This window comes from Oncorhynchus tshawytscha, linkage group LG25, assembly GCF_018296145.1.
Source record: "Oncorhynchus tshawytscha isolate Ot180627B linkage group LG25, Otsh_v2.0, whole genome shotgun sequence".
In the NCBI taxonomy this organism is placed as follows: Eukaryota; Metazoa; Chordata; class Actinopteri; order Salmoniformes; family Salmonidae; genus Oncorhynchus; species Oncorhynchus tshawytscha.
In genome coordinates, this window is record NC_056453.1 from 21,181,496 (window position 1) to 21,207,042 (window position 25,547).

The following is a 25,547-nucleotide window of genomic DNA, read 5'->3' on the forward strand; positions in this document are numbered from 1 at the left end:
GAAGAAAAGCAGGCCCAAACCATGATGCTGCCACCACCATGTTTGACAGTGGGGATGGTGTGTTCAAGGTGATGAGCTGTGTTGCTTTTACGCCAAACATAATGTTTTGCATTGTTGCCAAAAAGTTCAATTTTGGTTTCATCTGACCAGAGCACCTTCCAGGTCTCCCAGGTGGCTTGTGGCAAACTTTAAACGACACTTTTTATGGATATCTTTGAGAAATGGCTTTCTTCTTGCCACTCTTCCATAAAGGCCAGATTTGTGCAATATACGACTGATTGTTGTCCTATGGACAGAGTCTCCCACCTCAGCTGTAGATCTCTGCAGTTCATCCAGAGTGATCATGGGCCTCTTGGCTGATCAGTCTTCTCCTTGTATGAGCTGAAAGTTTAGAGGGACGGCCAGGTCTTGGTAGATTTGCAGTGGTCTGATACTCCTTCCATTTCAATATTATCGCTTGCACAGTGCTCCTTGGGATGTTTATAGCTTGGGAAATCTTTTAGTATCCAAATCCGGCTTTAAACTTCTTCACAACAGTATCTCGGACCTGCCTGGTGTGTTCCTTGTTCTTCATGATGCTCTCTGCGCTTTTAACGGACCTCTGAGACTATCACAGTGCAGGTGCATTTATACGGAGACTTGGTTGCACACAGGTGGATTGTATTTATCATCATTAGTCATTTAGGTCAACATTGGATCATTCAGAGATCCTCACTGAACTTCTGGAGAGAGTTTGCTGCACTGAAAGTAAAGGGGCTGAATAATTTTGCACGCCCAATTTTTCAGTTTTTGATTTGTTAAAAAAGTTTGAAATATCCAATAAATGTTGCTCCACTTCATGATTGTGTCCCACTTGTTGATTCTTCACAAAAAAAATACAGTTTTATATCTTTATGTTTGAAGCCTGAAATGTGGCAAAAGGTCGCAAAGTTCAAGGGGGCCGAATACTTTCGCAAGGCACTGTATACTTTGATTTGTTTGACCCATTTTTTTGGTTACTACATGATTCCCTATGTGTTATTTCAATTTTTTTCATAGCCTTCACTATTCTACAATGTCTAAAAAATAGAATTTTTTGGACTGGAATTAGTAGGTGTTTCCAAACTATAGACTGGTACTGTAGCCAATTAATAAATGTTTGTATGAAAGTGTGAACATGAGTTGGTTAGAGCGTGTATCTGAGTGTATACATGAGAGACGGGGAGTTTGCAAGCATGTATCAGTGTCTGTCTGAGAGTGAGTGTATGTAAGAAAGAAAGAAAGAGAGCATAACGTGTGTATGTCGTACATGCGTAGCGGCAGCAAGGGGCAGAAGAGGGTTCTCTGCCAGGCTGATGACATCCAGGCCGATCAGAGGGTTGAAGTCAGGCACCTCCTCCAGCTGGATCCTCTCCAGGTAGACTGACCAGCACCCAGCCCTGCCAGAGAGTCCTTAGACATCTACAGGAGAACCACAACACAGAGGGGGAATAGGAGAGGAGAAAAGAGAAAGAGGAGCATAAGAGATTGCAAGGGGGTAAAAAGAGGAAAGTAAGGGAGATATGAGAATAGAAAGTAGAGGAGTGACAGGAAAACCTCCAATCCCCTGCCATCCAGAAACAGATCCTTCAGTACCCTAGCCAATAGCTGGAAAACATGCAGCCAACTCCAGCTAATGGGATTCCCCGACAGCTGTAATGATCCCAGGTTGTCCGTCTTTGCGAACGCATCACTGGGCACCACCTCGGATAGAGCCCGTTCAACTTCTCAGCCCCAGTCAGAATCCCTGGCTACAGTTTGGTGATGGAATTGTTCTCCATGTGAAGGGCCAGCAGGCCAGGTAGCAGCTTGAACCGGAGGCCTCGCAGGTCGAGGAGGCACGTGTTCGGGGAGAAGCCGTGGGGGACTTTGGTGTGGCCGCAGTTCTCAGAGGAGGAGTGGTGTCTCAACCTATGGGGGAAAAGTGGATGAGGGATGTGGGAGAGGAGGATAACATAGAAGAGAGAGGGTTTGGTGAGGTAAATCCATTTTAAAGCTGGCAAGACCATATCAAACTCCCAGCATCTCCATCTCTCACCTTGCAGGCACAGTTGGCAGGCACAGTTGGCGGGACACTTGACATTGTTGGTGGGGGTTGGAATCCCCCTTGTCTGCTCCTCAAACTCAGCCTTTAGCATGGCCTCCTGGCTCTTGCAGCGCAAGTCCCGGAAGTGGATGGTCTCCAGGATCTCCCCAGAGAAGTGGGCCGGTCCTCCGCAGGCCCCCATCAGCCATGTTGAGGGTGTAGGTGAGCTGGTTGTGGGCAAGGGAAAGCAAGTTGAGGGAGCCCAGCTGAGGGAAGATCTCTGGCTGGATCTCCTCCACCGGGTTATGGTCAATCAGTAGCTGCTTCAGCGAGGAGAGGCCGTCGAACGCCTCCTGCAGACGTAGAGGAAGAGAGTGTGGAGCTTTTAATTTGCAATACCAACTTCTCCCAGCAACATAGTCAAACCGCAGCAAAGAAACAGTCACATATAACATTGTCTCGATCTATCTCACCTGATAATGGATCTCAATGTTGTTGTTGGCCAGGTTGAGGAAGACGAGGCGGCCCAGAGCACGGAACGCCCCTCCTTTATGGTGTGGATGTTGCTGCGCTGCATGGACAGGTGCATCAGGTATGGCATGTGTTTGAATGCACCTGATGGCAGCTCCTGGATGTTGTTGCCTATCAGATCCAGCTTCACTGTGATCTGATGGGGAATGGATTGATAAGGATTGAGATTTGTTTGATTAATATTTTATTTTCGTCTTGTATTCAAACAGGTTTCTCCTTCAAATGTAATTCAGTTGCATACCTCATTGTGAGACTGTCAGGTTTTTGTTGATGCAGGTAACAATGAGTGAGATTTGTTCACACACACTCTTTTAGGCACTTGCCAAGGTGCACCCAGAGATGGCCAAGAGCAATACCACCAGAGTCCATAAGGCCGCGTGACAGACCATGGAATACATCTGGAAAATCAAATGCGATTCAATTGGCTGAGCAGAAATTCTACTAGAACATAAACAAAGTTTACAGCCATTCCACTTGTTGGGGGCCTATTCTATAGCCTATACAGGTCTTAGAGTCTCAAATGTCCTGGCCTTGAATCGAATTAATATACTTTCTCATCCCGTCTGTTTTTCGAAGAGTCATTTGAACTATTTGCTTTCTCAAATCTTTGCTGGTATGCGTCGGATTTCGATCAGGTTACATTCCACGACTGATGATCATCTCGGTGAGTCGCCGTTTCACACGTCGCAGCGTCAAAATTGTCCACAGGCATGTTTTTAAATGTAATCCCAACAACTTCAATTACGCATTCGGTTAATTCCGTTAATACATGCGTAGTAACGATACAAATACATGTTTTCAATAGTCTACAATAGTCTACCTATATGCTGAAGTAGCCTAACTGATTGTAGACTACAACTACTTGAAGGCGTTTATCCACATTTCAATAAATGGCTTTGTTTATAAAAAGGAAAAGCCAGTTCCATATCTGCCATGGTATTTCAAAGAGAGCTTAAAAAGTGTGTATGTACGCTATTTCATCACACTTGTGAAACGGTTATCACCGTGTAGTCTGAAGGTGCAGTCTGTCTGAAGGTGCAGTCTACCTGAACCAAAACAATACACCACTGCATATGGAAATAGGTCAATGGGGTTTGGGAAATGACTTGCTCAGCCTGAACCGAGGAAAGTTTCCAGATAAATCCAACCAAAGTTATGTAATTTTTGTTTACCAATCGCCTACTTGTTCCTATTTAGCAATTGAAAAACGATGTTTTAACAAAGATGTGTCCATCTACAATGATCAGACGTTGTGAATTTTGAGTTGGAGAAAGAGAGATTTGTAAGCGAGGGGAGAAATAAGAGACCGCATAATTTCCTAGGGCAAAGCCTGTGTGTGTCAATGTCCCCCGGGGATCAATCGTTCCGACTGCAGTTGAGCAGGAACGCCGGCTGCGCACAAAGTGTATTCACGCCTGCCGTTGCCGGACTCATGGCTGCCGATTGTCTCCAGTAAATAAACCAGGAGGAATGCTGGAACACAGTTCCCTGTAGTGGTTTCCTACCGTCATCTGGCTAATCCACGAAACATGACCCACGTCTGTGTGTTTGCTGATAGAAAATATGACACTGTCCCACAGCGGCGTAGCTACGGGTAGGCCGGCCTACCCAGTTTGATCTCGGGCCTACCCCAAAAAGTTATTATTATTAAATATACATTTTTATTTATTTTATTAATTTTTTAAAATAAATGCATGTGGGATTTATTTTCTATGTGTAATTTTAATATGATGTAACAAAAAAATAGTCCGCGACAATCAAGACAATGGATTCCGACTATTGGTTACATTGTTTTAAAAAGCATACGGTGGTTTACCTGAACAACATAACGTGGATAAACTTTGTAGCGCATAAACTAGCAAACTCTACTACGCTAGATTACTCGAATTGACTCACCAGCTAAGGTAATTTAGTAGTTCTAGCAATGGCAAACCAAATGTCGATCGCTAGGTTTTTCAAACAAAGACGTCTGGAGGAAAAAGAGTGTGATCCAAATTATTTCTGGCACAATCTAACGATTGGTTCCAGAATGAGACATTAATAGGTGGCGGCAGGATAGAAACAACCGCCATCACAACCGCCAATGCCACATTGAGCCAGGCATGCTTGCCTACACCACGGTCTCCTCTCGTTCTTGATGCTGCGGGCGGGGGTGAACCTGCAGTAGGTCCACCGACAGATTTGTCTGCGGTTGATGAACCAGCCTGTCAACCAAAGCTAGCAAAGTTCCCTTCGAGTATGATAAATAGCAAATCACGCTGCTTCTCTTCAAGGTGGTATGACCTGTTCGTGTGGATTAAGTATAGTAAAGCAAATTATGCAATTTATTGTACATTATGTAGGCACTTTCCTGGGGCAAATGTCGAATTCAGATTTGTACGAGATTGATTTTTTAACTGGAAACTCTCAATAAATGCTTGCTGCAAACACGAGAATAGAACATTACATGCTAGTGCCCTTGCAAAAAAAAAAAAGTTTTATTTTTATTTCACCTTTATTTAACCAGGTAGGCTAGTTGAGAACAAGTTCTCATTTACAACTGCGACCTGGCCAATATAGAGCATAGCAGTGTGAACAGACAGCAACACAGAGTTACACATGGAGTAAACAATAAACAAGTCAATAACACAGATTTTTTTTTTTTTTACACATTAAAAAAAAATAGTCTATATACATTGTGTGCAAAAGGAATGAGGAGGTAGGTGAATAATTACAATTAAGCAGATTAACACTGGAGTGATAAATGATCAGATGGTCATGTGCAGGTAGAGATACTGGTGTGCAAAAGAGCAGAAAAGTACAAAAATAAAAAAATAAAAAACAGTATGGGGATGAGGTAGATTAATTGGGTGGGCTATTTACCGATGGACTGTGTACAGCCGCAGCGATCGGTTAGCTGATCAGATAGCAGATGTTTAAAGTTGGTGAGGGAGATGAAAGTCTCCAGGTGGGTGTTGCAATCGTGACCAGTGAACTGATATTTTTTTTATATATTTTTTTTATCCGTTATTTTACCAGGTAAGTTGACTAAGAACACATTCTCATTTGTAGCAACGACCTGGGGAATAGTTACAGGGGAGAGGAGGGGGATGAATGAGCCAATTGTAAACTGGGGATTATTAGGTGACCGTGATGGTTTGAGGGTCAGATTGGGAATTTATAAGGCAGAGCTTTACCTAGCATGGACTTGTAGATGACCTGGAGCCAGTGGGTCTGGCAACGAATATGTAGCGAGGGCCAGCCGACTAGAGCATACAGGTCGCAGTGGTGGGTGGTATAAGGAGCTTTAGTAACAAAACGGATGGCACTGTGATAAACTGCATCCAGTTTGCTGAGTAGAGTGTTGGAAGCTATTTTGTAGATGACATCGCCGAAGTCGAGGATCGGTAGGATAGTCAGTTTTACTGGGGTAAGTTTGGCGGCGTGAGTGAAGGAGGCTTTGTTGAGAAATAGAAAGCCGATTCTAGATTTGATTTTGGATTGGAGATGTTTAATATGAGTCTGGAAGGAGAGTTTACAGTCTAGCCAGACACCTAGGTACTTAGATGTCCACATATTCTAGGTCGGAACCATCCAGGGTGGTGATGCTAGTCGGGCGTGCGGGTGCACGCAGCGAACGGTTGAAAAGCATGCATTTGGTTTTACTAGCGTTTAAGAGCAGTTGGAGGCCACGGAAGGAGTGTTGTATGGCATTGAAGCTCGTTTGGTTAGATAGCACAGTGTCCAAGGAAGGGCCAGAAGTATACAGAATGGTGTCGTCTGCGTAGAGGTGGATCAGGGAATCTTACAAGGCGACCCATGGGCCTAGAAGTCGAGGGACTGTGTTAAACCAAATACATGGTGATGCAAACATGGATTTTTTCAAAACCATTTGTGTGAATACTTGTTATAGATCAGTGACTCCTGCAGGTCTGGGAACGTTGGCATAACGTTCTGTTCATTTAGAGTTGATCAGTATGGAAACTGATCATCATTCAATCATGGGCATGTCTATAAGTTATCATTTTAGTGTTTTTATCTTTGTAAAGTGGTCATATACAGTGCCTTGCGAAAGTATTCGGCCCCCTTGAACTTTGCGACCTTTTGCCACATTTCAGGCTTCAAACATAAAGATATAAAACTGTATTTTTTTGTGAAGAATCAACAACAAGTGGGACACAATCATGAAGTGGAACGACATTTATTGGATATTTCAAACTTTTTTAACAAATCAAAAACTGAAAAATTGGGCGTGCAAAATTATTCAGCCCCTTTACTTTCAGTGCAGCAAACTCTCTCCAGAAGTTCAGTGAGGATCTCTGAATGATCCAATGTTGACCTAAATGACTAATGATGATAAATACAATCCACCTGTGTGTAATCAAGTCTCCGTATAAATGCACCTGCACTGTGATAGTCTCAGAGGTCCGTTAAAAGCGCAGAGAGCATCATGAAGAACAAGGAACACACCAGGCAGGTCCGAGATACTGTTGTGAAGAAGTTTAAAGCCGGATTTGGATACAAAAAGATTTCCCAAGCTTTAAACATCCCAAGGAGCACTGTGCAAGCGATAATATTGAAATGGAAGGAGTATCAGACCACTGGAAATCTACCAAGACCTGGCCGTCCCTCTAAACTTTCAGCTCATACAAGGAGAAGACTGATCAGAGATGCAGCCAAGAGGCCCATGATCACTCTGGATGAACTGCAGAGATCTACAGCTGAGGTGGGGAGACTCTGTCCATAGGACAACAATCAGTCGTATATTGCACAAATCTGGCCTTTATGGAAGAGTGGCAAGAAGAAAGCCATTTCTTAAAGATATCCATAAAAAGTGTTGTTTAAAGTTTGCCACAAGCCACCTGGGAGACACACCAAACATGTGGAAGAAGGTGCTCTGGTCAGATGAAACCAAAATTGAACTTTTTGGCAACAATGCAAAACGTTATGTTTTGCGTAAAAGCAACACAGCGCATCACCCTGAACACACCCATCCCCACTGTCAAACATGGTGGTGGCAGCATCATGGTTTGGGCCTGCTTTTCTTCAGCAGGGACAGGGAAGATGGTTAAAATTGATGGGAAGATGGATGGAGCCAAATACAGGACCATTCTGGAAGAAAACCTGATGGAGTCTGCAAAAGACCTGAGACTGGGACGGAGATTTGTCTTCCAACAAGACAATGATCCAAAACATAAAGAAAAATCTACAATGGAATGGTTCAAAAATAAACATATCCAGGTGTTAGAATGGCCAAGTCAAAGTCCAGACCTGAATCCAATCGAGAATCTGTGGAAAGAACTGAAAACTGCTGTTCACAAATGCTCTCCATCCAACCTCACTGAGCTCGAGCTGTTTTGCAAGGAGGAATGGGAAAAATGTCAGTCTCTCGATGTGCAAAACTGATAGAGACATACCCCAAGCGACTTACAGCTGTAATCGCAGCAAAAGGTGGCACTACAAAGTATTAACTTAAGGGGGCTGAATAATTTTGCACGCCCAATTTTTCAGTTTTTGATTTGTTAAAAAAGTTTGAAATATCCAATAACTGTCGTTCCACTTCATGATTGTGTCCCACTTGTTGTTGATTCTTCACAAAAAATACAGTTTTATATCTTTATGTTTGAAGCCTGAAATGTGGCAAAAGGTCGCAAAGTTCAAGGGGGCCGAATACTTTCGCAAGGCACTGTATATTGTTCTAATGGGTGCAAAACAGGATATTCCACTCAGGGCATAGAGAAACCGAAGAGGCAATCAACAAAGGTAACTTTTTAGAGATCTTCAATTTCATCTCAAATTATGACTCAGAAATACAAAACAGGCTTAATGAGTTACTTCGCAATGCCACGCTTATGAGCCCCGAAATTCAGAACGAGTTGCTGGAGTGTGCAGCATCATTGTTACTGTGCAGGATACAAGATGGAAGTTCATTCTGCGCTTTCCACGTATGTTGCCATACTAGCAGATGAATATAAAGATCAATCTAAACGAGAACTTAATGCTGAGTGCATCCGATACATTCATGCTGGAATGATTAAAGAACGAGCTGTTGGGTTTGTGGAAACTGATTTGTCTGCACAAGGAATTTCTCGGAAAATAGTTTGTGTTGCAACCTTTGGAGTTGGCTCACACTGTGTGGATTTTTGTTTCGATGGCGCTTCAGTCATGTCGGAACAGAGGGGTACATGTCCTACTAAAGCAAACATTGAAGCAAGCGGTATATGTGCATTGCAGCACCCACCGTTTACATTTGGTTCTATGCACCGTGGCAAAAGTATTGGGAAATGTCAGTATTTTTTTGGGACACTGTAAACCAGCTACACACATTTGAGTGGATCCCACAGACATGCTCGATTCATAGAACTACAGAGTCGCGTCCCGGTTGACCATGTATCGAGAAAGATCCACGGATGTACGTTAGAGTTCAAAATCAGGGTCGGTTGAGTAAAGTGCTGTTACTGCTAGATTTAATTTTAGAGGTTCTTGCAGATTTTTCAGAGGCTTGTGGACAAACGAAATTAGAAGCCGATGCCCTCTTCCAACAAATCCAGAACAATACGTTTTTATTCCTGTTAGTCACGTTTAGTAAATTGTTTGACACTAGTGATTTTGCTACGAAGGATTTACAAAGCTCTACATTATCTGTGACGGACTGTTAGTTTAATTGAAATCCAAAAAAATAAACTTTTCTACGTTCAGAGAACTCATGGGGAGACTTTGATCAAGTTCTCAAGCTAAATGAAGAGATGATGCTTAAGCATGATATTAGTAATTGGGATGTGAGCGCATCACGGCAGTGAAAACTGCCTGTAAAAGTGGCAGACAGTGTAGTCACAACTTCATTAGGGAAAACATCCATCATCAAGAGTGAGGTAAGGTACCTTTTTAATAGTACTACTTCCCGCCGTGGTATAAATTGTAACATAGGCTTGTTTGCCCATCGAGATTAAAGTGCGCCTAAAGATGGGTTTTATGTTATTGGCAACTGATCTAAAATCATATTTTAATATGCTGGGATAGGTAATTATTTGTGTATGTGACGAGGTTGCTCTATGTACTATGCACTAGTATAAAACGATTGTATTATTAAATATTATACGGTGCACATCGCAAAATAAATGTAATAAACAAGTAGAAAAAATTCATATCCAAATTTTTCTAGGCCTATCAACAAACAAAAAAATTCTGGCTAAGCCCTGCTGTCCCATCTTCCCAGAAGTTAGAAAAAGGTCAGGCAGTATTTTTTCATTTTGTATATTGTACATATCGAAAGCTCTCATTCCGGACATGCGCACAAAGTTGACGTTTCATTCTACCGCAACCTCGAATCTGATGCATAGTAATGGATCCGACCTGGTTGAACTCAGGGAATATTATAGTCTGATAATATTATGTTTCAGCAGTACAAATGTGGCCAACTAGGTTCTCAGTAAAAACATCTATGTAGGGTACATCTATAACTTCTTACTAATTCTGACCACCATCCTTGTTTGTGCATCCATCAAATTTACTTCAGTATTTCTTCGTGTTCAAATAACTTTGTCCCTTTATGCCTTTAAATACTTAATGAAAATGTCCCTTTGTATAAAAATAGTAGTAGCAAGAACCAGTAAAAAGATTTAAATCAGAGGAGGAAATCCTGTCTAAATAAATAGTCTTCTTCATTGGGGGAGTTTCATGCATCTAAAACACACAGGTATGTATGGAGTGTAGATTGGTTTTTGTCCCTGTCTTCTGTCCAGTGTAAAGTAACTCATGCAAGGAATGTCCATCCATCTCATTTTCAAAAGTATTCATACAGTTGAGTCAGTACATGTTAGAATCACCTTTGTCAGTGGTTCCAGCTGTGAGTCTTTCTGGGTAAGTCTCTTAAGAGCTGTGCACACCTGGATTGTACAACGTTTGCACATTATGAAAACAAAATCTTCAAGCTCTGTCAAGTTGGTTGTTGATCATGGCTAGACAGCCATTTAAGTCTTGCCATAGATTTAAGACAATTTAAGTCACAACTGTAACTAGCCCACTCAGGAAGATTCAATGTCGTCTTGGTAAGCAAGTCCAGTGTATATTTGGCATTGTGTTTTAAGTTATTGTCCTGCTGAAAGGTGAATTTGTCTCCCAGTGCCTGTTGGAAAGCAGACTGAACCAGGTTTTCATCTAGGATTTTGCCTGTGCTTAGCTCTCTTCAGTTTATTTGTATCCTAAAAAACTCCCTATTCCTTGCGGATCACAAGCATACCCATAACATGATGCAGCCACCACCATTCTTGAAAATATGAAGTGTTACGGTGATGTCAAATCAAATCAAATTTTATTTGTCACATACACATGGTTAGCAGATGTTAATGCGAGTGTAGCGAAATGCTTGTGCTTCTAGTTCCGACAATGCAGTAGTAATCCAACAAGTAATCTAACTAACAATTCAAAAAAAAAACTACGGTCTTATACACAGTGTAAGGGGATAAAGAATATGTACATAAAGATATATGAATGAGTGATGGTACAGAGCAGCTTAGGCAAGATACAGTAGATGGTATCGAGTACAGTATATACATATGAGATGAGTATGTAAACAAAGTGGCATAGTTAAAGTGGCTAGTGATACATGTATTACATAAGGATGCAGTAGATGATATAGAGTACAGTATATACGTATACATATGAGATGAATAATGTAGGGTATGTAAACATTATATTAGGTAGCATTGTTTAAAGTGGCTAGTGATATATTTTACATCATTTCCCATCAATTCCCATTATTAAAGTGGCTGGAGTTGAGTCAGTGTGTTGGCAGCAGCCACTCAATGTTAGTGGTGGCTGTTTAATAGTCTGATGGCCTTGAGATAGAAGCTGTTTTTCAGTCTCTCGGTCCCAGCTTTGATGCACCTGTACTGACCTCGCCTTCTGGATGATAGCGGGGTGAACAGGCAGTGGCTCAGGTGGTTGTTGTCCTTGATGATCTTTATGGCCTTCCTGTAACATCGGGTGGTGTAGGTGTCCTGGAGGGCAGGTAGTTTGCCCCGGTGATGCGTTGTGCAGACCTCACTACCCTCTGGAGAGCCTTACGGTTGTGGGCGGAGCAGTTGCCGTACCAGGCGGTGATACAGCCCGCCAGGATGCTCTCGATTGTGCATCTGTGGAAGTTTGTGAGTGCTTTTGGTGACAAGCCGAATTTCTTCAGCCTCCTGAGGTTGAAGAGGCGCTGCTGCGCCTTCTTCACGATGCTGTCTGTGTGAGTGGACCAATTCAGTTTGTCTGTGATGTGTATGCCGAGGAACTTAAAACTTACTACCCTCTCCACTACTGTTCCATCGATGTGGATAGGGGGGTGTTCCCTCTGCTGTTTCCTGAAGTCCACAATCATCTCCTTAGTTTTGTTGATGTTGAGTGTGAGGTTATTTTCCTGACACCACACTCCGAGGGCCCTCACCTCCTCCCTGTAGGCCGTCTCGTCGTTGTTGGTAATCAAGCCTACCACTGTTGTGTCGTCCGCAAACTTGATGATTGAGTTGGAGGTGTGCGTGGCCACGCAGTCGTGGGTGAACAGGGAGTACAGGAGAGGGCTCAGAACGCACCCTTGTGGGGCCCCAGTATTGAGGATCAGCGGGATGGAGATGTTGTTGCCTACCCTCACCACCTGGAGGTGGCCCGTCAGGAAGTCCAGTACCCAGTTGCACAGGGCGGGGTCGAGACCCAGGGTCTCCCCCAGGTGGAAAAGCTTGATGACGAGCTTGGAGGGTACTATGGTGTTGAATGCTGAGCTGTAGTCGATGAACAGCATTCTCACATAGGTATTCCTCTTGTCCAGATGGGTTAGGGCAGTGTGCAGTGTGGTTGAGATTGCATCGTCTGTGGACCTATTTGGGCGGTAAGCAAATTGGAGTGGGTCTAGGGTGTCAGGTAGGGTGGAGGTGATATGGTCCTTGACTAGTCTCTCAAAGCACTTCATGATGACGGAAGTGAGTGCTACGGGGCGGTAGTCGTTTAGCTCAGTTACCTTAGCTTTCTTGGGAACAGGAACAATGGTGGCCCTCTTGAAGCATGTGGGAACAGCAGACAGGTATAGGGATTGATTGAATATGTCCGTAAACACACCGGCCAGCTGGTCTGCGCATGCTCTGAGGGCGCGGCTGGGGATGCCGTCTGGGCCTGCAGCCTTGCGAGGGTTAACACGTTTAAATGTTTTACTCACCTCGGCTGCAGTGAAGGAGAGTCCGCATGTTTTCGTTGCAGGCCGTGTCAGTGGCACTGTATTTTGCTCAAAGCAGGCAAAAAAGTTATTTAGTCTGCCTGGGAGCAAGACATCCTGGTCCGTGACTGGGCTGGTTTTCTTCTTGTAGTCCGTGATTGACTGTAGACCCTGCCACATACCTCTTGCGTCTGAGCCGTTGAATTGAGATTCTACTTTGTCTCTATACTGACGCTTAGCTTGTTTGATAGCCTTGCGGAGGGAATAGCTGCACTGTTTGTATTCGGTCATGGTACCAGTCACCTTGCCCTGATTAAAAGCAGTGGTTCGCGCTTTCAGTTTCATGCGAATGCTGCCATCAATCCACGGTTTCTGGTTAGGGAATGTTTTAATCGTTGCTATGGGAATGACATCTTCAACGCACATTCTAATGAACTCGCACACCGAATCAGCGTATTCGTCAATGTTATCTGACGCAATACGAAACATATCCCAGTCCACGTGATGGAAGCAGTCTTGGAGTGTGGAATCAGCTTGGTCGGACCAGCGTTGGACAGACCTCAGCGTGGGAGCTTCTTGTTTTAGTTTCTGTCTGTAGGCAGGGATCAGCAAAATGGAGTCGTGGTCAGCTTTTCCGAAAGGAGGGCGGGGCGGGGCAGGGCCTTATATGCGTCGCGGAAGTTAGAGTAACAATGATCCAAGGTTTTTTCAGCCCTAGTTGCGCAATCGATATGCTGATACAATTTAGGGAGTCTTGTTTTCAGATTAGCCTTGTTAAAATCCCCAGCTACAATGAATGCAGCCTCAGGATGTATGGATTCCAGTTTGCAAAGAGTCAAATAAAGTTCGTTCAGAGCCATCGATGTGTCTGCTTGGGGGGGAATATATACGGCTGTGATTATAATCGAAGAGAATTCTCTTGGTAGATAATGCGGTCGACATTTGATTGTGAGGAATTCTAAATCAGGTGAACAGAAGGATTTGACTTCCTGTATATTTCTGTGATCACACCACGTCTCGTTAGCCATAAGGCATATGCCCCCGCCCCTCTTCTTACCAGAAAGATGTTTGTTTCTGTCGGCGCGATGCGTGGAGAAACCCGCTGGCTGCACCGCCTCCGATAGCGTCTCTCCAGTGAGCCATGTTTCCGTGAAGCAAAGAACGTTACAGTCTCTGATTTCCCTCTGGAATGCTACCCTTGCTTGGATTTCATCAACCTTGTTGTCAAGAGACTGGACATTGGCGAGAAGATTGCTAGGGAGTGGTGCACGATGTGCCCGTCTCCGGAGTCTGACCAGAAGACCGCCTCGTTTCCCTCTTTTACGGAGTCGTTTTTTTGGGTCGCCGGCTGGGATCCATTCCGTTGTCCTGGTTGAAAGGCAGAACACAGGATCCGCTTCGTGAAAATCATATTCTTGGTCGTACTGATGGTGAGTTGACGCTGATCTTATATTCAGTAGTTCTTCTCGACTGTATGTAATGAAACCTAAGATGACCTGGGGTACTAATGTAAGAAATAACACGTAAAAAAACAAAAAACTGCATAGTTTCCTAGGAACGCGAAGCGAGGCGGCCATCTCTGTCGGCACCGGAAGTAGGAATTTGTTGAATTTGCACCAAACATAGTGCTTCCTATTCAGGATGTGCAGTAAAGTTAATTTCTTTGCCACATTTTTTGCAGTTTTACTTTAGTGCCTTATGGCAACCAGGATGCATGTTTTGGATTATTTGTATTCTTTTTTACTTTGTCAATTCGGTTAGCATTGTGGAGTAACTACAATGTTGTTGACCCATCCTCAGTTTTGTCCTATCACAGCCATTGTAACTGTTTTAAAGTCACCATTGGCCTCATGGTGAAATCCCTGAGCAGTTTCCTTCCTCACCGGCAACTGAGTTAGGAAGGACGCCTGTATCTTTGTCGTGACTGGGTGTATTGATACACTGTCCAAAGTGTAATTCATAACTTCACCATGCTGAAAGGGATATTCGGTGTCTTTTATTTTCTTTTTACACATAGTTGCACTTTTTTGAGAGGCATTGGAAAACCCCCCAGGCCTTTGTTTGACTCTTTTACATTTTAGTCATTTAGCAGAAGCTCTTATCCAGAGCGACTTACAGGAGCAATTAAGGTTAAGTGCCTTGCTCAAGGGCACATCAACTCGCCCATAAGACTCACAGCTGTAATTGCAGCCAAAGATGCTTCTTACAAAGTATTGACTCAGGGGTGTGAATACCTTGGTACATATTTCTGTATTTCTTTTTCAATAGATTTGCCAGAACTTCGAAACACATGTTTTCACTTTGTCATTATGGGGTATTGTTTGTAGATTGCTGAGATTTTTTTATTTATTTAATCCATTTTGAATTCAGGCTGTAACACAACAAAATGTGAAATAAGTCAAGGGGTTTGAATACTTTCTGAAATCACTATCTGATCCTGTCTCGTCAAAAATAGTATGATATTGTTGGCGCCCGTAACATTGAATGCAAGGAAAGACCATGAGCATTTGGCCTCCCTTGATATTATAATATTAATAGCAAATCAGCATTGAGAAACTGAGCAAGCTCAACTGTGAATGGTCCTGACACACCAAAAAAAGTTTATTTGGCTTCACACCAATCCCATCACTTCAAAAACCAAACGTCATTGACAGAAAAAACGTTTGGTGTTGCCCTCCGGTGGCTAGCTAGCCTTTTCCTAAATTAGCCATAGATGGAGAACAGGATTTGGACTCGTGGATTTACTTAATTATCCATACTGGCCAATGATTATAACGTTGATTCTGATCCAACCATAAATGCATACATTGCCTGAGAGTATGGAAGTTCAATATGTAGCTAGATGTAGTAGGCTAACATTAACTAGCTGGCTCATCGTTACCTATGAAAGGAAGTTTCACTAACGAGCAAGCCAAGTAGACTAGGACAACAAACTACAAGCGTTTACTGTATAACAGAGTCAAAGACCGTTTCGGAAACATAAAATACAGGAGGACAAGTAGGGTGAGTCAACATGTTTTTTAAAATACTTTTACACACACACACAGAGAGAAATCAGTACCATAGCCATGTTTTTGGTATTTTTTTAGTTGCCACTGTATTAGACTAAGTATAGGTGATTTGATGTTGAAATGGATATATCAGTCAGCTAACCATTTACAATAACAGCAGTTAATTAAGTCAATACACTAAATGGTATGCAGAAATAGAGAAATACTACTTTCTTGGCACGGTATGGGCAGCTATTAATAGAGTCATTAATAGATCATAGATTAATAGAATGAAGTAAGAAGAGTGAACTCCTACTTAGTAAAGAATAGGAAGTGTTGGCTGTGCACTTCACCAATAACAGGCATGCCAAATGTAACATTTTCACATGTGAGTTCCAAATATCTCTTATGTCACCCCAGCTGAGTTTTTTTGAGTTTGATGTCAGAATGCACTTACTGTTCCAAAATGTGATTGTTACGCACCAGGACAGTTAACCCACGCTGACCTCAAACCAAGGCACACAGCCTATAGGTAATTAGCAGGCAATGTTTCAATTTCTAATGATTTTTGAACAGGATTTATTTTCTAAAAGGAGGTGTGTTCCACCTCCTCATTAATTCACATAGACGTAGCCCATTTCACTGTTGCGGACAAATTACACTTGAGGCATTATTACTGAGCTGGAAAACCAGGGAGAGCCCAAGCACAAACTTTTCCTCCCTGGCACATTTTCTGGCTGGTGCCCGCATTGCCTTCACTACTAATAACTTTTGACGTGTGATTTATTTTATCATAGTTTCTGTATATCGTGCTGTCGTTTCTACTGTAGCACACCATATGTATGTATGGAGCATAATGGATTTACTGTTTAATTCACGGTTTCAAGTACGAGTGACAAATCATTCTGATTCTTGCATAGATTGTAATGGACACACATGATGTTTGTAAAATACTTTTTTTGAAGGTTGTACTGATTATGATGACATAATGCTAAGCTAATTGCCAGCAATGTGTTGTGCCATGTTTGTTGACATCATACAATGCATTCTGGTTGTCTCGTAAACGTCTGTCAGACAAAAGACTCATATCAAACATCTCCAATCGAAAATCAAATCAAGAGTCGGCTTTCTATTCCGCAACAAAGCCTCCTTCACTCACGCCGCCAAGCTTACCCTAGTAAAACTGACTATCCTACCGATCCTCGACTTCGGCGATGTCATCTACAAAATGGCTTCCAATACTCTACTCAGCAAACTGGATGCAGTCTATCACAGTGCCATCCGTTTTGTCACTAAAGCACCTTATACCACCCACCACTGCGACCTGTATGCTCTAGTCGGCTGGCCCTCGTTACATATTCGTCGCCAGACCCACTGGCTCCAGGTCATCTACAAGTCCATGCTAGGTAAAGCTCTGCCTTATCTCAGTTCACTGGTCACGATGGCTACACCCATCCGTAGGACGCGCTCCAGCAGGTGTATCTCACTGATCATCCCTAAAGCCAACACCTCATTTGGCCGCCTTTCGTTCCAGTACTCTGCTGCCTGTGATTGGAACGAATTGCAAAAATCGCTGAAGTTGGAGACTTTTATCTCCCTCACCAACTTCAAACATCAGCTATCTGAGCAGCTAACCGATCGCTGCTGCTGTACATAGTCTATTGGTAAATAGCCCACCCATTTTCACCTACCTCATCCCCATACTGTTTTTATTAATTTACTTGCTCTTTTGCACACCAATATCTCTACCTGTACATGACCATCTGATCATTTATCACTCCAGTGTTAATCTGCAAAATTGTAATTATTCGCCTACCTCCTCATGCCTTTTGCACACATTGTATATAGACTCCCCCCTTTGTTTTCTACTGTGTTATTGACTTGTTAATTGTTTATTCCATGTGTAACTCTGTGTTGTCTGCTCACACTGCTATGCTTTATCTTGGCCAGGTCGCAGTTGCAAATGAGAACTTGTTCTCAACTAGCCTACCTGGTTAAATAAAGGTGAAATAAAAAATAAAATAAATAAAAATAACAAAACAAGGTGAAGGGATGGTTCACTCGTCTTTCAAGTAAACCTCCAGAAGTAAATGATGGTAGACGATATACCCCCTTCAATATGCATACTACAAACAGACTCAACTCATCTTGTAACCTCTTATCTTTGGTTGTCGCAAAAAAACAAACATGGCAGAGTGCATTTTTAGAAAGTGTTTTACTCAATTATTTTGATCACTGGTGAGGTCATCCGTGATGTGATGAATTGTAAATAGTAATTGCGATTAGCTAATTCATATGATGGTTTCTGTCAGCCGAGAGTCAGCTAAATATGGCGCTAGTATTAGGTCACTCTTTCCTCAGTTAGCGCTACGACTAATGTAGCCTACATTTTCTGGTTTGGATGAGAAATGTGTTATATTGTCGCTACTTCTGTGAATGTCTGAACATTGTATCCAAAAATAAAATGCTCACATAACGCTGCAAAGACTGTTTTTTCACAGAAAATTTTTGCACAAACACAGAGGCCAGCTCAAATGCTGACTGTTGCGTCAATCGAAACTGGACGTTCTAAATAAGTGTTCTAATCACATCTGCAGGGACCACTGTAGAACGATCACAACCGTGTGTTCGTACGTGTCAAAGGGTTAATGGCCATGTACCTGGCACAGCCAGAGGACTGACCACCCATCAGAGCCTAGTTTCTTCCTAGGTTCCTGCCATTCTAGGAAGTTTTTCCTAGCCACCGTGCTTCTACATCTGCATTGCTTGCTGTTTTGGGTTTTAGTCTTTGTTTCTGTATATGCACTTTTGCTTTGTAACATCTGCTGATGTACAAAGGGCTTTATAAATATATTTGATTTGATCATCCCAGTATAGTTGATCCCATTCTGGGGCATGTGCACCTCCTCTAGGTTTCTAATAACTGATAAACAGAGGGGGGGTTGGGAGAGAGTATGAGAGAAATTGGGGGGAGGGAGAGAGCACAAAAGAGATCTGAGGAGAAAGGGGAAAAGGTATTAGACCAAGCTTGGTGAGTGATTAAGGGAAATGTCTGTTTTACATTGAATGGCAAAGTGGCAATTTGTGTCAGGTTGTCTGTACCTGAAATGCCAGGGCAAGGGCTGTGGCTCCTTCGTTCTCCAAGCGGTTTCTGACTGCGATGAACACTTTCAATTTCAGGGGGACACCCAGAGCACTGGACTGTTTGACACTCAGTCAACGCTGTCGCCAGGATCTAACAGACCGTTACTTTGTGGTACATCCTAACAGTAGACCAGAAAACGATGGAGAAAAGTTGTTAATGGCCTATGCTCCCGAAGGAGTGATGGGCCTAAGTAAGTCCTTATGAAAGACCTTAGTCACACAGTTAGTGTTTCCAAACTCTCACCTTGCCCCCTCCGATGCTCATGCCACAGTTGTTGAGTCTCAGCTCCTGTAGAGAGTGACACGCAGAGCTCTTCAGTAGAGTTTCAATGCCCTTTGGTCCAAAAGCGTTATCACTCAGGTCAAGCTCTCTGTCTGGTTGGTCCCTGCTGTCATCAATGCTCTGCCCAGGGATCTCTGAGGATGAAGAGAGACACATGAAGCGCTAATGACTTTAAAACATATATCAGTATATGTATAAGCCCAATGATAATTTATCACGTGCAAGGGGAGGTTGTTAGTGATGACTCACCAAGTGCAGTTGGGATTTCAGATTCAGGCGACCCGTGAACATATCACTCCAATGGCAACTCTGAAAAATATACAGTGAAAGCTAGATTTGAAGAAATACATGCAAGAGTAAAATGCTAATACCCTCCAAAGGATCATGTTGTGGTGTGAATTTGTGACTTCACTATTTTCAGCAGTTAGCGCAAGTCAGTTTTCTTTGCTCAGACTGATAGGCACTTGATCTCAAGGCTCCCTCTTCCTAGTACCTGAAGCTGGTCTTTGCTCTCCCAGGCTTTGGCGATAGCCTGCGCTGCCTCCACTCCCACTGTGTTTCCCTCCAACCACAGGGCCCGTAGTCCCTGGTACTCCTCTATTTCCTGCACCAACTCCTTCACTGCAGAGAGAACCAGATTCACCAACACAAGACAAATTATTAGCAAAGCCGTTAACTGTGTTGGCATTGAGAACAATGCCATATTGAAGTCTCCTATTGTTGAACAGTTTGAAAGTGATTTAAAGATGAATGTGTGTTTGCAGTCAGTGCTCTCACCAGACTCTGCGTTGTACATCTTCAGTCCCCGGCCCTCGTAGCTCAACTCTTCATCTGCTGCAGGAGGTTATTCTTTGATGACTAGCAACTCACTGACCGTGAGTACCATTACCATTGACTTATCTCTGTGCTCATATGAATCAACTAACTACTCAGCCAGGTAACATGGGGTTTGAGTTACATAGCTAGCTAGCTAACAAATATAATGGGAAAAGGGAACGCAGTACCATTCTGTTAGGGTGACTAGCTGGCTGCTACCCCATTCATAGACACTAACTACCTTTAGCGCCTATTGATGATAGTATCTTTTGGCTGGGGGATTTTTATTAAGAGCCCTGACGCTTGCTCTAAATGTTAACACGAATCGCTTGCGGTACAGTTTTGGAAACTTAAGGAATGTATCTTACATATTTATCAGCGAGAAATAATATTAATTTAAAAAAAGGTAAAATTACTAGCTACACATCTTTGTAGGGTTCCCACACAGCCATATTTCCATGTTACAGTGCTTGTTTATGGAAAACAGACAGAAGACAGAATCAGTCCGTTCTATCCACTATCCTTGGGACGTCACTACCCCATTGAAGTTGAAATTTAAAATGGTTAGGTAAGGGTTATGTTTAGGGGTTAAGGTTTAGGGCTTAGATTAGAGATGTCCCAAGGATTCCAGATAGCACTGATGATAGAGTACCACAGTATGAGTCATAATACCCATAAAACCTAGTGGTCAAACAGGGAAATGGTTCCAATAGTTTTTCTACCATTCATTTTTCCAATAGGGGATTTTAGAAACACTTTATTTTTATTTTTAATGTTAGTGTTTCGTGTAGGCTTACCCTGGCATTATGTTTTGAGAACCGTGTAAATCTCTCAGACAAGGTTACTTGTCAAAAAAATGCGAGGTCAAATCATGACGTTAGTGATCTTCAAGTCGCATAGTCGGAGCTTTAGAAAGCGGCCCGAGTTCCAAAGTTGGAGTTGGAATTAAAATACATTTTAAAATACATTTTCCTAGTTGGAGCTACATTTTTTTTTTCAGAGTTCCCAGTTGTTTTGAGCGTACTGAAGTCTGAAGTCAGATTTCCAAGTTCTTAGTTCCAAGTTCCCAGTTTTGAACACAGCATTAGCTCATGTGTAGAAACGAAAGTAAAGAATGGGGAAGATATTCAGATCCTTTGACTTTTTCCACATTTTGTTACGTTACAGCCTTATTCTAAAAATGATTTTTAATCTACACACAATACCCAATTATGACAAAGCAAAAACAGATTTTTAGAAATTTGAGCAAATTCCTTAAACTGAAATCACATTTACGTACAGTTGAAGTCGGAAGTTTACATACACTTAGGTTGTAGTCATTAAAACTTGTTTTTCAACCACTCCACAAATTTCTTTTTAACAAACTATAGTTTTGGCAAGTCGGTTAGGACATCTACTTTGTGCATGACACAAGTAATTTTTCCAACAATTGTTTACAGACATTATTTCACTGTATCACAATTCCAGTGGGTCAGAAGTTTACATACACTAAGTTGACTGTTCCGTTAAACTAGAGGTCGACTGATTAATCGTAATGGACGATTTAATTAGGGCCGATTTCAAGTTTTCATAACAATCGGTAATCTGCATTTTGACATCGATCACATTGCACTTCACGAGGAGACTGCGTAGCAGGCTGACTACCTGTTATGCGAGTGCAGCAAGGAGCCACGGTAAGGTGCTAGCTAGCATTAAACGTATCTTATAAAAAACAATCTTAACATAATCACTAGTTAACTACACATGGTTGATGATATTACTAGTTTATCTAGCTTTTCCTGCGTTGCATATAATCGATGCAGTGCCGGTTAATTTATCATTGAATAACAGCCTACTTCACCAAACGGGTGATTTAACAAGCGCATTCGAGAAAAAAGCACTGTCGTTGCACCAATGTGTACCTAACCATAAACATCAATGCCTTTCTTAAAATCAATACACAAGTATATATTTTTAAACCTGCATATTTAGTTAATATTGCCTGAATTTCTTTTAACTAGGGAAATTGTGTCACTTCTCTTGCGTTCTGTGCAAGAGTCAGGGTATATGCAGCAGTTTGGGCCGCCTGGTTCGTTGCGAACTGTGAATACTATTTCTTTCTAACAAAGACAGCCAACATTGCCAAATGGGGGATGATTTAACAAAAGTGCATTTGCGAAAAAAGCATAATTGTTGCACGAATGTACCTAACCATAAACATCAATGCCTTTCTTAAAATCAATACACAGAAGTATATAATTTTAAACCTGCATATTTAGTTAAAAGAAATTCATGTTAGCAGGCAATATCAAACGAGGGAAATTGTCACATCTCTTACATTTATTGCAATTAAGTCTATGATTTGATATTTAATAGAGCAGTCTTACTGAGGGATGGTAGGCAGCAGCAATCTCGTAAGCATTCATTCAAACAGCACTTTTGTGCGTTTGCCAGCAGCTCTTCGCAGCAGCTCTGCTTTAAGCATTGCTCTGTTTATGACTTCAAGCCTATCAACTCCCGAGATTAGGCTGGTGTAACCGATGTGAAATGGCTAACTAGTTAGCGGGGTGCGCGTTAATAGCGTTTCAAACGTCACCCGCTCTGAGACTTGGAGTAGTTGTTCCCCTTGCTCTGCATGGGTAACGCTGCTTCGAGGGTGGCTGTTGTCGATGTGTTCCTGGTTCGGGGCGAGGATAGGGACGGAAGCTATACTGTTACACTGGCAATACTAAAGTGCCTATCAGAACATCCAATAGTCAATGGTATATGAAAAACAAATGGTAGAGAGAGAAATAGTCCTATAATTCCTATAATAACCTCAACCTAAAACGTCTTACCTGGGAATATTGAAGACTCATGTTAAAAGGAACCACCAGCTTTCACATGTTCTCATGTTCTGAGCAAGGAACTAAACGTTAGCTTTTTTTACATGGCACATATTGCACTTTTACTTTCTTCTCCAACACTTTGTTTTTGCATTATTTAAGCCAAATTGAACATGTTGCATTATTTGAGGCTAAATTGATTTGATTGATGTATTATATTAAGTTAAAATAAGTGTTCATTCAGTATTGTTGTAATTGTCATTATTACAAATAAATACATTTATAAAGAAATCGGTATCAGCTTTTTTTGGTCCTCCAATAATCGGTATCGGTATTGGCGTTGAAAAATCATAAAATCGGTCGACCTCTACTTTAAACAGCTTCCAGAAGTTCCAGAAAATTGTCATGGCTTTAGAAGCTTCTGATAGGCAAACTGACATCATTTGATACATCCACAGGTACACCTCCAATTTATTTCAAGGCCTACCTTCAAACTCAGTGCCTCTGTGCTTGACATCATCGGAAAATCAAAAGAAATCAGCCAAGACCTCAGAATTTTTTTTGTAGACCTCCACAAGTCTGGTTCATCCTTGGAAGCAATTTCAAAAGCCTGAAGGTACCACGTGTACTATTGTTTGTATAGATGAACAAGTATAATCTCCATGAGACCACGCAGCCATCATACCGCTCAAAAAGGAGACGCATTCTGTCTCCTAGTGTTGAACGTACTTTGGCGCGAAAAGTGCAAATCAATCCCAGAACAACAGCAAAGTGAAGATGTGAAGGTGCTGGAGGAAACCGGTACAAAAGTATCTATATCCACAGTAAAACGAGTCCTATATCGGAATAACCTGGAAGGCCGCTCTGCAAGGAAGAAGCCACTGCTCCAAAACCACTATAAAAAACCCTGACTACGGTTTGCAACTGCACATGGGGGCAAAGATTTGTATTTTTTGGAGAAATGTCCTCGTCTGATGAATAAAAAAATATAGATGTTTGGCCATAATGACCATCGTTATGTTTTGAGGAAAAGGGGGGATTCTTACAAGCTGAAGAACACCATCCCAACCGTGAAGCATGGGGGTGGCAGCATCATGTACAGCGAGTGCATTGCTGCAGGATGGACTGGTGCACAAAATAAATGGCATCATGAGGCAGGAAAATTATGTGGATATATTGAAGCAACATCTCAAGACATCAGTCTTTTGCGACCAAGTTAAAGCTTGGTCGCAAATGGGTCTTCCAAATGGACAATGACCCCAAGCATACTTCCAAAGTTGTGGCAAAATGGATGGCTTAAGGACAACAAAGTCAAGGTATTGGAGTGGCCATCACAAAGCCCTGACCTCAATCCTATAGAAAATGTGTCGGCAGAACTGAAAAAGCGTGTGTGAGCAAGGAGGCCTACAAACCTGACTCAGTTACACCAGCTCTGTCAGGAGGAATGGGCCAAAATTCACCCAACTTATTGTGGGAAGCTTGTGGAAGGCTACCCAAAACGTTTGACCCAAGTTAAACAATTTAAAGGCAATGCTACCAAATACTTATTGAGTGTATGTAAACTTCTGACCCACTGAGAATGCGAGGAAAGAAATAAAAGCTGAAATAAATCACTCTATTATTCTGACATTTTACATTCTTAAAATAAAGTGGTGATCCTAACTGACGTAAGACAGGGATTTTACTATGATTAAATTTCAGGAATTGTGAAAAAAAGTTTTAAATTAATTTGGCTAAGGTGTATGTAAACTTCCGACTTCAACTGTAAGTATTCAGACCCTTTACTCAGTACTTTGTTGAAGAACCTTTGGTAGCAATTACAGCCTCGAGTCTTCTTGGGTATGATGCTACAAACTTGGCAAACCTGTATTTGCAGAGTTTCTCCCATTCTTCTCTGCAGAGCCACTCAAGTTCTGTCAGGTTGCACAGCTATTTTCAGGTCTCTCCAGAAATGTTAGATTGGATTCAAGTCCGTGCTCTGGCTGGGCCACTCAAGGACATTCAGAGTTGTCCTGAAGCTCAGGGTCATTGTCCTGTTGGAAGGTGAACCTTCGGCCCAGTCTGAGATCCTGAGCGCTCTGGAGCAGATTTTCATCAGGCATCCCTGTGCTTTGCTCCGTTCTTCTTTCCCTCGATCCTGACTAGTCTCCCAGTCCCTGCAGCTGAAAAACACCCCCACAGCATGATGCTGCAATACTTGAATGTAGGGATAATCCCAGGTTTCCTCCAGACATGAAGCTTGGCATTCAGGTCAAAGAGTTCAATCTTGGTTCCATCAGACCAGAGAATCTTGTTTCTCATGGTCTGAGAGTCCTTTTGGTGCCTTTTGGCAAACTCCAAGCGGGCTGTCATGTGCCTTTTACTGAGGAGTGCCTTCTGTCTGGACACTCTACCCTAAAGGCCTGATTGGTGGAGTGCTGCAGAGATGGTTGTCCTTCTGGAAGGTTCTCCCATCTCCACAGAGGAACTCTGGAGCTCTGTCTGAGTGACCAAGGCCCTTCTCCCCCGATTGCTCAGTTTGGCCGGGTGGCCAGCTCTAGGAAGAATTTTGGTTGTTCAAATCTTCCATTTAAGAATGGAGGCCACTGTATTCTTGTGGACCTTCAATGCTGCAGAAATTTCTTGGTACTCTTCCCCAGATCTGTGCCTCGACACAATCCTGTCTCGGAGCTCTACGGACAATTCCTTCGATCTCATGGCTTGGTTTGTGCTCTGACATGTACTGTCAAACTGTGCCAAGTTATTTTGTGTGCCTTTCAAAATCATG

At 42.4% G+C, this 25,547-nt stretch overlaps 1 pseudogene; it reads right to left on the reverse strand.

Moving 5' to 3' along the window:
* Nucleotides 1-1,086: 1,086 nt before the first annotated feature.
* Nucleotides 1,087-19,956, reverse strand: LOC112224789 (annotated as a pseudogene).
* Nucleotides 19,957-25,547: the final 5,591 nt, after the last annotated feature.